Source organism: Nicotiana tabacum, chromosome 10 (assembly GCF_000715075.1).
Source record: "Nicotiana tabacum cultivar K326 chromosome 10, ASM71507v2, whole genome shotgun sequence".
Taxonomy (NCBI): domain Eukaryota; kingdom Viridiplantae; phylum Streptophyta; class Magnoliopsida; order Solanales; family Solanaceae; genus Nicotiana; species Nicotiana tabacum.
Genome location: NC_134089.1, coordinates 152,596,263 through 152,609,414, shown reverse-complemented (window position 1 = coordinate 152,609,414; position 13,152 = coordinate 152,596,263). Strand labels below are relative to the sequence as shown.

The window sequence follows — 13,152 nt, the reverse complement described above, 5'->3', positions numbered from 1 at the left end:
GCCACTCTCTTTTTCTCCATTGTTTCACTGTAGTCCAAAATTGAGCTAGTCCAAAATTGAGCTTTGAAGGTGCATAAACTTCTATAGCAATTTTGCACAAATTTAATAACTTTAAAAGTTAAAACAAATTACTTGGAGGGGGTGTAATCGGCTTGACAACTGCTCTCATTAAGCAACTACTTTTAATGTAAAATTACACACGTTATCAAATGGGAGAACGAATGTTGCATAAATAAGCAACACCACTTAATAAAAAATTATTTCTTACAAAGCAACACATGGAGACAAACTAGTGAGTTAAGGTCATAAGATCACAAGTTCAAACAGAAAATAACACATAATAAACTGTGTCACATTAGTAGTTTGCACAAAAACAAAAAGGAAACTTGATAGTTCACTTCCGAGACTTCTTTAAGACTTTGCAAACATAGTCCTTCGTGGCTCTTGAAAATCGTGCCTCTTTTCGAAATACCTTCAGTACTTTGCACAAGCACAAACATCTAAAGGGACACCCTTTCTGCTTGCATCGAGAAACACATCTTTTTGAGTCATTGGGTTTGAAATGTAATTGTCTCCTATTCTTAATCCCCCAGTTCATACAAGCCTCCTTAAACTGTTTTAAAAAACCCAAACTTCATTCCTAGTTTTAATATAGGGTTGTCCATTTCTTCGTTATACTCCTCATATGCGACCTCTACCTCATCTTCTTTATCAGTATCTCGCTCTAGCAATTCATCAGATTCAGCATAATCTGAATCACCATTTTCATTTATTTCTGGAATTAGGATGCCAACAGATAGTCCAATTCTATTATTTCCATCATTGGTATTTTTTTTGTCTTACTTTTGCCTTCTTAAAATAATTCTCAACAGTAATATCGTGATTATCAGCAGTAATATCATGATAATCGTCATCATCTTCCTCTAGGTTATAGTCTGGATCATTGAAATCTTGATCATCTAACCGATTTTCATCCTCACTTTATTCATCACCATCGACACCATTACCCTTCCTCTCAGCCACCGTATTACTCAAAACACTATTTTCCTGAAATACCCCATCCAGAATTTCCAATCACTCCTACAGAATATACAAAATAAAGAGTTCAAAAATAGTTCAACCATCGACAAATAATTATTACTCTAACACACTTGCATGTTAAAACCCTAAACTATAATAAATCCTAATTCCAAAAGAATCAGAAACCCATATATATAATAAACCCTAAACCCCACATGTATAAAAATTTATAACACCTAAAGTATTAAAAAACACTAACCATGTTGTTCTTCGATAACAACAGATACCAATTAAAAAAATTATCATATAAAGACAAAAAAATAATATTTATTAAGAATACCTCGTTTTCTCTCAGCACTGTGCAATACCCTCGGCATAGTGGTTCGAATCCACATTAAACAATGGTTGTGGAGAAGAGATGGATTCCTTCTTTTGAGATTTTTTATATTTTCTACTTGATGCACCTTCCAATTCCATGTTGAAAAGCTCAAATTTGAACTATAGTGAAACCATGGAGAAGAAGAGAGTAGCATGAAATGGTCAGAGCGTTTGGTTAGTCCTTTGTGTTTATTTTATTAAGTGGGTGGGTTTTTATGCACGTCGGGTCGTTTGGGTTTATGGGCAGAGTTTTAATATTTTGTTTGGGTGTTATTTGGTCAAATAATAAAAAATTCCATGTAGACTGCCATGTCATCTTTTTCCACCGAAAAATTTGATATTTCTGGTTGAGTGACTATCTTTGTGCATTAGGAAAAGTTGAGTGATTTTCCTGTTACAAACTAAAGTTAAGTGACTTTGTTCCATCATTTTGCAAAGTTCAGTGATCATATGAGTAATGAACTCATTGATTCATTGATTGTAGGTCTAAAATCCATTCCCAGACTATTTTGCATTAGTATTTCATATATAAATGTGTCTGAATGAGTTTCATTCTTTGTTCTTTTTGTGGCTGAGAAAAAAATTTCATTAACTGGTTGAGAGAAATTTATGTATGTCCTCTCATTTTGCACAACAGAAGAAAAACGCAATTGACTGATTCAGAGGAAAGAAAAAAAGAAAGAAAAAATTAAAATCTATTTTCAACATTCTTCTAAACTAATTAATCTTTCTCCCTCTCCCCAAAACACCATATCTTGTCATCATTTATCAATAAGTTAATTACTTGATCAGATTTTCACATACATATTCTGCATTAAATCAAGAAGTTGTAGAAGAGAAAAAGAAGAAACAGACATTATTGGACTGACTATAACATGCCAAGCAAGCTAAAGAAGGCAATTGCTGCAGTGAAAGATCAAACAAGCATTAGCATTGCCAAAGTTTCCAGCAACACTTCCGCAACACTTGAAGTCGCTGTCCTAAAAGCCACTACACACGACGATGTCCCTGTGGATGAACGTTACATACACGAGGTTGTCCAATTAGTCTCTTCCAACAAATCCTACGCGGCTGCATGTGCTCGTGCCATCAGCAAACGCATTGGTCGTACTAGGAATTGGATCGTTGCCCTAAAATCCTTAATGCTTGTCCTAAGAATTTTCCAAGATGGCGATCCTTATTTCCCTCGAGAAGTTCTCCATGCAATGAAAAAAGGTGCCAAAATTCTCAACCTTTCTAATTTTCGCGATGATTCCAATTCTAGCCCTTGGGATTTCACTGCCTTCATTAGAACCTTTGCACTTTATCTTGACGAGCGTTTAGATTGTTTTCTCATTGGGAAGCTACAAAGGCGGTATAATTATAAAGAAAGGGAAAATTCCCGCCATTTTAGGACTAATAGTAGTAGTAGTAGCAGTAGTAGTATCAGGAGGAGGACTAATGAGGCAATACGCGAAATGAAACCAGCAATGCTACTTGACAAGATTTCATATTGGCAAAGATTGCTTGAAAGGGCAATTGCTATACGCCCAACTGGTGCGGCCAAGACCAATTGTCTAGTGCAAGTTGCTTTGTACGCTGTGGTACAAGAAAGTTTTGATCTTTATAAGGATGTTTCAGATGGGCTAACTCTTGTTCTTGATAGTTTCTTCCATTTACCATACCAATTTTGTGTAAATGCCTTCCAAACATGTGTTAAAGCCGCGAAGCAATTTGAGGAAATTAACTCTTTTTACTCCTTCTGTAAAAGCATTGGTGTTGGTAGGACATCAGAATATCCCAGTGTGCAAAATATATCCGAGGAGTTAATTGAGTCATTGCAAGAATTTCTCAAAGATCAATCTTCATTTCCAGTGAAATCTTCTGGACAACTGCTTCTTCAAAAACCAGGTTCAATGAAGTCGTCAAAAAGTAGGCATGATAGTTATGGTGGACAATCCGAATTCTCAGTTGCAACGACTGAGCCATATTCGGAAAGGAGTACTACCACTTCAGGGATTGGTTCACCTTGTAGTTCATTAGAAGAGCTAATACGTGCAACGGAAACAGGGAGGAAGCACCCCTCCATTTCAATTGATTTGGAGGCCTATTCGGATATTCAGTTTAGGAAGCAATGTAGTGAAGATGTGTGTGATACAGGTTCTGCTAGGTCATTGCCAGTGTCCATGATTGATCTTGTTTCCTCCTCCAACTGGCCAGGAGATGACGAATATGAAAACAATGAAGTAAAAAGGCAAAATCAGCAGCCTGTAGTAGAAAAAGAGAGAGAAGTAAACAAAGATGAAGCTAAACAAGAACAGCCAAAGGAGAAAGAGAAGTCATTATTAGATTCAAGCTCAGCAAAAGGATGGGAAGCTGTACTAAATGAGGCTTTAACGCCATCGCCATCCTCCATCTTTTGGCGCCTTTCCAGAACAACAAGAACCTAAACAGATGTCAAGAACTGAAGCAAACGCGTCGTCTGTTGAGGCTACTTCAAACAATGGCTGGGATTTGGGACTATTTGAAGCAACCCCACAAACAAAATCAGAACAACCTATGCCTAATACTACTGCTAACAAAGTTGAGAGCTTCAACACATTGCCATTGCCATCTTTCAATGCCTTCCAAGAAAGGCAAGAACAAGAGCAATTGTCGAGAATTGGTGCAAATGTGTTATCTACTGAGGTTTCTTCATGCAATAATGGTTGGGATTTGGCACTATTTGAAGCAACCCCACAAACAAAAGCATCACAAACCCTGCCTATTACCTCTAACAACGTTAATAGCTTCAACTCTTCAACTTTGGATGAATTGTATAATAAGAATCCAATGTCATTGTTTCCAAATAGTGACCTAAGTTCACTACCAATACCTAATATGAACGGCAATATCTATGATCAAAATCCATCCACCACCTTCTTGCCAGCTTCAAATAATCAAATTCCAGTAATGCCACAACCCCACCATTACAATCCATTTTTACAAGATACGTCTACGGAGTTGCCTTCAAACAAGTTCTCATCAACAGCTGCGCCTACATTCCAAGCAACGCCAACTTTTAGTGCTCAGGATTTTTCTTCAGCAGTGGTGAGTGATGTGAATTCTGATCCGTTTGGGACGTTTTCGAGTAGTGAGCAAATGTTAAATGGCACCATAAATCAGAAGAATTTGTTGCACGAACAACAGTTATGGTTACAGAACCAAAACAAGATCATAGCTAAGCATATGTCTTAATTTTGCTAGTGTAAACTTGCATGCAAATTTTTTTCTTAAAGTTTTCCTTTTGCTTTTACTCTTCTTTTTGCTCTTGCACTTTTTTATATGTCATCGTTCAATCCGCTTTCTGCATTTTTCTGAGTTTGAACAGGAACAATACATTTGCCTGATAAAAAGTCAATGTCTGAAACTACTGTGCGAAGAGGAAAGCTACAAACGTTCACAAACTTTATTGGTAAGACATATTAAAGTATTCCATCTAAATTCTTAAATCTATTTGACTGAGCACGGAGTTTAAGAAAAAAGAGAAAACTTTTAAACTTGTGGCGTAAATTGAGACACATATATTTTGTGTGGTATAAATTATTGCATAAAGGTAAATTGTTTCCAAATATAGAAAGAGTTCATTCTTTTTGACACGGACTAAAAAAATATGTTCACATAAATTAAAACATAGGAAGTATTAGAAAAATTTAATTAATTATGTCTTTAAATAGGACTTGACCTGAATAATAGTTGAGATTCAAGTTTATCTTAGTGAGAGTGACCTCTAAAAGTCATAGAAAACTTAATATGTTTGGCACAATTAGTTTGCTAACTCCATTATACGCATCTGCTAGGCATTCTTGTTTAATTTCAAACAATTTGAACTCTGACTCAGCCCTTCTGGAAAAAGTTTCTGGCACTAGAAATAAAACTCCAACTCTAATAATTGTCAAAACCCCAGCAAAAACATGGGTCCTTTTGGACCAACCTAATCGCCCAACTTGAAGACATTCCAGCACAAAACTCATCACAATCAATTCAAAGGCTTGCAGTACTAACCACTAAGGTTAGCGCAGAGGTACCAAAAAATACAATATGCACAAAATATGGCATTTGTTAATTGATTGTATATTAATTACATCAGTAAACACCTTACCGGAATGGATCACAGGACAAAAAATTAGACCGCTTAGATCAAAATAGTATTCACACAAATATTCTAACATAAAATAAAATCTACCATGGAAGAGATTTATTGACAACAGCAAAAAGATGGGCGTCTAATTTCAACTGCAATAGGGGTCTATCAGTGCAAGTTAACTAACCCATATCTCTTACCCATGATCGAACACCAGAGTTGTTTATAACTACGTACCAAAAAAAAAAAAAGAATGCAAATAGTTCATATTCTCCTGATTCGACTATGAAAAAGCATATCCTACCTCGTTTGTACGTTTTAGTTTTTTTCCCCTAAAGGGTGTGAATGAAAATAAAAAAGGCACCTCTTGCATTGCACCTCTTCATCTCACTCTTTCATAGTCTATGAATTTTGAAAATGAAAAAGGCACCTCTTGCATTGCACCTCTTCATCTCACTCTTTCATTGTCTATGAATTTAGAAGCTTAGCCTCATTTTTCATACACAAAAAATCTAACTTCTCCCCTCTTCTCGATATTGTTGCATTATTTTTTTTCCAAAAGAAAACGTAAGTATCAAGTGTGATTTGCTCTGTTGTTGAGTTCACTGAAACTCTGTACTTTCAGTACAGAATAGTTGTTTCATTCTATTATGGAAGGAATTAATCCAACAACCTTGGGCAACACTAAGAGAATTAAATTCTTTAAGACAACACAGTTTTCTATCGCACTCGGAATTCTTATTTTCTGTTTGTTTATTGAATTAATGTTTCTTTGCTTCTTTGATTTTTCGGTTACTGCTCCTATATTTCTCGCAGCCCCATTAGCATGCGTACAACGGAGCAACCAACCTTCTTCAACGCTTGGCAAGGCAACCTTAGGGTAAGTTGCTAAAACAAACGAAATGGGAGGATCGTAACATATCTTTCAAATTAAGAAACAAAAAATTCTACATTCCTTCTTTATACTCACCTATCTCTCGATTGAATAGTTGACCCAACATTTCTTATATGAAGAAACCCTCTATATGGATCAGAATCTGCCCCATAATATTTAAGATGAGATTGCACTAAAGGAAGAATTCTCGAGTCATCATTAGTCAAGGTGGACCAGGAATTAAAAAAACTCATAGCCGGAGAGTCGATAAGGACGTGGTCAAGATGTCGATAACGGTCGAGGTCGAGCATCGCTAATGAAGCTGTAATAGCTAGTTTTCGAAATAAGATATTAAAGGGAATATTCTAGTGAATATTTCATACACTTGTACTATTAGGTTTTATTAGAAATATGTCTCATATAAATAGAAAAAAGGATCAGATGTGAGGCACGTGAGATTCATCTGTAAGAACAAACTTTTGGCTAAATATTCTATCTTTCTCACTAAGATACAAGCATCACCTATTCATCAAGATTCTTGTCGAAATTATTCCCTACTTTCCATTAGATCCGAGAATAATTCGAACATTCAATGATTTGTGTGTCACTCATTATTGTCAGGAGGAACAACCACCTAGTTCATCCTTTATTGGGTGAATCACTCATCCTATTTACTTAAATACTATTTATTATCATTCATTGTTATTAAATGCTCCATTATTGCTCATACTGTTTGGAATAGTTATTGCACACTATTATTGCATCTCTACCAGATCTGTTCGACGCTAATCACACTTTCGAAAATCGTATCTAGAAATATTATTGTTAACTAGGTTTAACCCATTATCACATAAATTTAATTATTTGGAACCAAGATTTATATTTTTTGGTCAAATAATTTGGCAGCGTCTGTGAGAATTTTCTAGTTAAATTTTTAGTTTCTTCTAGATATACGACTAACATGGGTCACTAACTAAAAAAAAAGCAAGAACAAGATCTCCTTTATTAGTGTGCATAAATCCCAACATGGCAGGTAATCGAGAAGAAAGGACGAGAATAATAAGCGACCTCCCAACCAACCTCATGAATGTCATCAACGAAAGCTGTGAAACAACAGACGAAGATGCAATGCCCAATGCCTCCCCTAGACGAGATGGGTCACCTCCTCCTTACTGTAGCGTCACAAAATCTCTTGGTAAGAGAGCCTCCATCTGTAGCGGAGGAGATGCCCCCAACTATAAAAAAGCTCTTTGAAGCATAGCTAACTGATACGCTATACAACATCCTCCGCAACGTTGGAGACACGGCTACAGAAAACGCAAGGACTTGCGTTATACCACCAGCGGACGAGCAGCACGATCAATTCCCTCCTCCTCCTCCTCCTCCAACGACATGTATTACTCACAATGTCATTAATAGTGCAGGTGACGACACTCTCGCAACCATTTTGAAAAGGAGGGAGGAAATGAAAAATGAGAACAAAGCGCTTCGGGACCAAATGAGAGAACACCAAGAAAGGGTCGATAAGATACCGGGCGCCCCTAAGCTCTTGCCAAAGAGAGATGCCGGTCGGTTCGTCGAGCAGTCGTACAATGATGATGTCGCCCCATATGCCATACCAAAGACCTTTAAAATGCCGCCCTATCTGAAAATATATGATGGCACGAATGACCCTGAAGATCATGTAACTCATTATGTCACCACCATAAAAGGCAACAACCTCGCCAAGGAACATGTTCTTTCATTTTGTTGAAAAATCTCGGTGAAACCCTCATTGTAGGAGATTTAACATGGTATTTGCAAGTACCAATTCATTCCATTGAAACTTTTGAATAAATGCATGACAAGTTCGTAAAAGCCCATGCTGGAGCTAAAAAAGCCGAGGCAAGAGTGAACGACATATTTGCTGTCAAACAATCTTTGGGAGAAGGATTAAGGGACTTCTTCGCCTGGTTCAACCGAGTAAGGATGATTCTACCAAACGTATCCGAAGGGATGGCGGACACCGCTTTTCAGAATGAGCTGAGCAGGGGTGGTTCAAGAGAACGGGATGAGTAGGGGTAGGTCGTGGAGCGGGTGATCTCTTCTGGCACTGTCTCTTCGATCCTTTCTTAACTCCATTTGTACTGAAGTTAAATCAGAATGGTCGGCGCCCCTTCTCTTCGCTGCGAATAAGGTCCATCTAGGTCAAGGACAATAAATCATCGGAATAATAGAGTTATACCCCCTATTATCTGCTCATAATTTTTTTGTGTCGCCCACAGAGATTGTCTACGCTCTAGAGAAGCTTGGACCAAAGGTGAAGTGGCCGCCAAAGATGAGGTCAGACCCTAACACCAGAAAGTCCTACGCCCTTTGTGAGTTCCACCAGGAACGAGGGCATAAAACGGAAGACTACATCGTACTAAGGCAGAAAGTCGTGAATACGATGAAGACATCTTAAAGAACTGCTTTGATAGGGGAAGAACCAATCTCGCCAGAGGACGCGAACATCGAAGACCGCCAAAACTACCCTCACCAGCCCGTACCATCAACATGATCATTGGAGATGACGTCTCAATAAACAACGTGAATTTCACCACTATACACAAAGTCAAGTGGTCTGTCACCCGCGAACGGTACGACGAACTCGAAGAAAGTATCATCTTTGATAAATTTGATGCCGACGATTTGGTCTTTCCTCATCAAGACGCTCTCATTTTTACTTTGCGAATTTTAGATACTAAGCGTATTATGATTGATGACGGAAGTGGCACGTGCTTTATCCATCCCCGAGTACTTACCCAAATAAAACTCGAGGATAAGATAGTGTCGCGCTGTATCACAATAACTGGTTTTAATAATGCAGTTGAACAAACTTCCGGAGAAATTAATCTCCCCATTTTGGCCAGCGGCGTAACTCTGGAAACAACATTCCATATCATAGATCAAGACGCCGCGTACAATGCCATAGTGGGACGACCGTGGATACATCCCATGAGGGTCGTCCCTCTAGCTTATACCAAGTCATCAAATTCCCAACTCCATGGGGAATATTCAGCATATGGGAGGAACAACGCAAATCCCGGGAATACTACTGCATCGCCTTAGACAGCTCGGTCACCCAATAAAATAGGGATAAAGAAAAAGAGACATAGCAATCAGCAGGGTCGAGGTCGGCATATAACGACAGTAGAGATGGCATCAGAGACCCAGATATGTTCGAAGTTGCAGGATCAACCATAGAAGACCTCGACCCTGTTCAAACAGACCTCAACGACCACAATAAGAATGCTTACATCGGCTGCAAACTCCTAGAACCAGGTAAATTTTGCCGATTCTTAGCAACTAACGTAGATTTGTTTGCTTTCAGCCATGTAGAGATGCCAAGTATCCCAAAGGAAATCTCCATGCACAAACTAAACATCGACACATTCCACCCCCCAGTAAGACAGGTTAGACGTAAAGTCAACTCTGTAACTAATGACGCGGTACGTGAAAAGGTAGAAAAATTGTTGGAGAGTGGCTCTATCAGGGAGTCAAAGTACCCCCCAGTGGGTCGCCATTGTGGTCATGGTAAAACAATAAGAATGGAAAATGGCGAATGTGCGTGAATTTCATAGATTTGAAAAAAACATTCCCCAAGGATTCATTTCCATTACCCCATATCGACCAACTCATCGATGCAACAGCCGACCATGAACTATTGAGCTTTTTGGACTCTTATTTAGATTATAATCAAATCCTCATGGAAGAAGAGGATCAGGAAAAAACCACATTCATCATCCATCAGGGGACGTACTACTACAGGGTCATGCCCTTCAGACTAAAGAATGCGGGGGAAAATTACCAAAGGTTGGTGACAAGGATATTCAAGGACCAACTCAGCAAAACAATGGAAGTTTAGAGATGACATGCTGGTCAAGTCCAAAATGAAAGAAGATCATATCGACCATCTAAGAGAAACTTTTGACATACTCTGAAGATGCAGAATGAAGCTGAACCCCGAAAAGTGTGCGTTCGGCGTGGCCTCAGGAAAGTTTCTATGTTTCCTAGTATCACAGAGAGGGATCAAGGTCAATCATGACTAAATCAAAGTCATCGAGGGGATACCGGAACACTTAACTACTAAAAATAGGTCCAAATGTTGATTGGCCGTATCACCGCCCTATCAAGGTTCATTTTATGATCGTCGGATAGCTGTCACAAATTCTTTGCCTTACTTGAGAAGCATAACAGCCTGCAATGGACTTCTGAGTGCGTCCAGGCCCTAAAGGAATTAAAAGCATACTTGTAATCGCCACCGTTGCTTTCAAAATCGGAGCTAGGGGAACGTCTCCTCGTTTATCTTGCTATATCCGAAGTAGATGTGAGCGCAATCCTAGTTCAAGAAAACAAAGGTACGTAATCCCCCATCTATTATATTAGCAAAACATTCGTCGACACTGAGACCGGGTATCCTCACCTCAAAAAACTAGCCCTGGCCTTAGTCGTAGCTTCGCAAAAGCTCAGACCGTATTTCCAATACCACCTTATCTCGGTCGTCACGACTTTCCCCTAAGAAGAATTTTGCATAAACCCGAGCTATTGGGAAGGCTGACCAAATGGGCCATCGAGCTAAGCGAGCACGATATCACGTACCAGTTGCGAACAATGATAAAGTCACAAGTGCTCACTGACTTTATCGCCAACTTCAGCGCAAAAGTAATGCCCGAAGTTGAAAGAAAAGCCGCTCAAACTTCTCTTCAAACACAAGACCTATGGGTCTCGTACTCGAAGTCCCAACCGTAGAAGAAATTCGCAGTCCATAAGGTGACTGAATATGACTGTCACCGAGGTCGAGTATGAAGCCGTAATTGTAGGTTTGAGGCTAGCACTCAAGTATGGGGCGAAACAGTTAAAACTACACTGTGATTCCCAACTCATGGTCAACCAGGTTAGGGATTTTCCAAATTAAGGAACAATAATTGCAAAAATATCAGACCAAAATTTGCAAGTTGTTGCCCGAGTTTGACGAATATCAACTCGACCAAATTCCACAAGCACAGAACACTGAGGCAGATGGCCTCGGTAAGCTAGCCGCAACCACCAAAAATATTACAACCGGAGATAGAAACATGGTCCACCTCCTACACTCATCAGTTGACCAAGTCGAGGTAACAACCATAAACTTAACTTGGGACTAGCACAATCGCATTATTACATACTTGCAAGACGGCATACTCTCAGATGATAAAAATGAGGCCAAGAAACTGAGAATGCAAGCGGCCAGATACAGTATCATCCACAATGACCTGTATAAGGGAACTTATGGCGTCCCTCTGGAAAAATGCTTGGGCCCAAACCAAACTCAACACGTCCTTGAAGAGGTCCACGAGGGCCATTATGGAGCTCACTCCGACAATAGGGCCCTGGTCAGATGCCTCATACAAGCAGGATACTACTGGCCCACCATGAAAAAGGAGGTCGTGAACTTTGTAAAAAGATGCGAGCAATGCCAAAAGTACGCCTAGTGATTCATTAGGCAGGCGATCACCTCCACTCAGTCATCTCACCTTGGTCGTTCATCAAATGGGGAATGGACATCGTGGGCCCCCTCCCAGCAGGATGAGGTAATGTACAATTTCTTTTGGTTTTATCTGACTACTTTTCTAAGTGGGTGGAAGCAGGAGCATTCTCCCAAATACAGGAACAGGAAGTAATCACCTTTATATGGAGAAACACCATATGTCGGTTCGGCCTCCCTAAAGAAATCAGCTACGACAACGGATCCCAGTTCACGGGAAAGAAAATCATCGAGTTGTTTGAGAAATGGCATATTAAAAGGATACTCTCGACACCATACCACCCCACGGGCAACGGGAAAGCAAAGTCCTCCAACAAATCAATATTGAACATCATGAAGAAAAAAGCTTGAAGACGCTAAGGGACTGTGGCCGGAAATATTACCAGAAGTACTATGGGCTTATCGAACAACGCCGAAAATGAGCACATGAGAGATACCCCACTCTTTGGTCTATGGGACTGATGCAGTAATACCGATCGAGGTTGGAGAATCCATCCTAAGGTACTTGTCACGACCCAATTATGTTATAGGCCGTGATGGCGCCCAGCACCGTTGCTAGGCAAGCCAACAGTGAACAATCTAGTGAATTTCCCATTCTAATAAGTTATTCAATTAAATAACTTTCCTTAATTTAATAGATTTAATAAATAACGGAATTAAAGTAATTAAAACGAAAGCAACTAAATGCAATCATGGTCGTAGAAATAAAACCAAAACCACAAGTTTACTAATGTGTGCCAAGACGTGGTGTCACAAGTATATGAGCATTCTAGTAGAATATACAAAAGAATACTAGTTTATTGTTTGAAGTGAAATAGTCAAAAATATAAGCAAAAGAAAGACTCCAGCTGCTACAGAACGGCTCGGTAGGGCACCTTACCGTGAAGTCTCGAAATGGTAATAGGTGTGTGTGCCAGACTGATATCCAGATACACTTGTCTCAGATCCTTCACATTTAAGTGCAGAAGTGTAGCGTGAGTACATAAACAACATATACCCAGTAAGTATCTAGTCTAACCTCAAAGAAGTAGTGACGAATGGTCAACTTCGATACTTACTATGGGCCAAAAATACATTAAATGTGAAATTCAAATTAAACATGATAGATATAGATGACAATAGAACTCAGAGTAAGAAATAATTAAACAATCCTTTCACCGCTAGTAAGAACCGAATCATTTCCCTCATTTTAACATTTTTTCTCAAGCCAATAAATAAATATCAAATACAAAT

At 39.1% G+C, this 13,152-nt stretch overlaps 1 long non-coding RNA gene and 1 pseudogene across 1 annotated transcript; one reads left to right on the top strand and one right to left on the bottom strand.

Annotated features, from left to right (window-relative positions):
* Positions 1-331: 331 nt before the first annotated feature.
* On the bottom strand, positions 332-1,873 carry LOC107829083 (uncharacterized). The gene is made up of 2 exons (XR_001657831.2): positions 1,361-1,873; positions 332-1,080 (listed from the first exon to the last, which is right to left on the bottom strand). It is a non-coding gene; the product is annotated as an uncharacterized LOC107829083 (long non-coding RNA).
* Positions 1,874-2,130: 257 nt separating this feature from the next.
* On the top strand, positions 2,131-4,677 carry LOC107829084 (clathrin coat assembly protein AP180-like; annotated as a pseudogene).
* Positions 4,678-13,152: the final 8,475 nt, after the last annotated feature.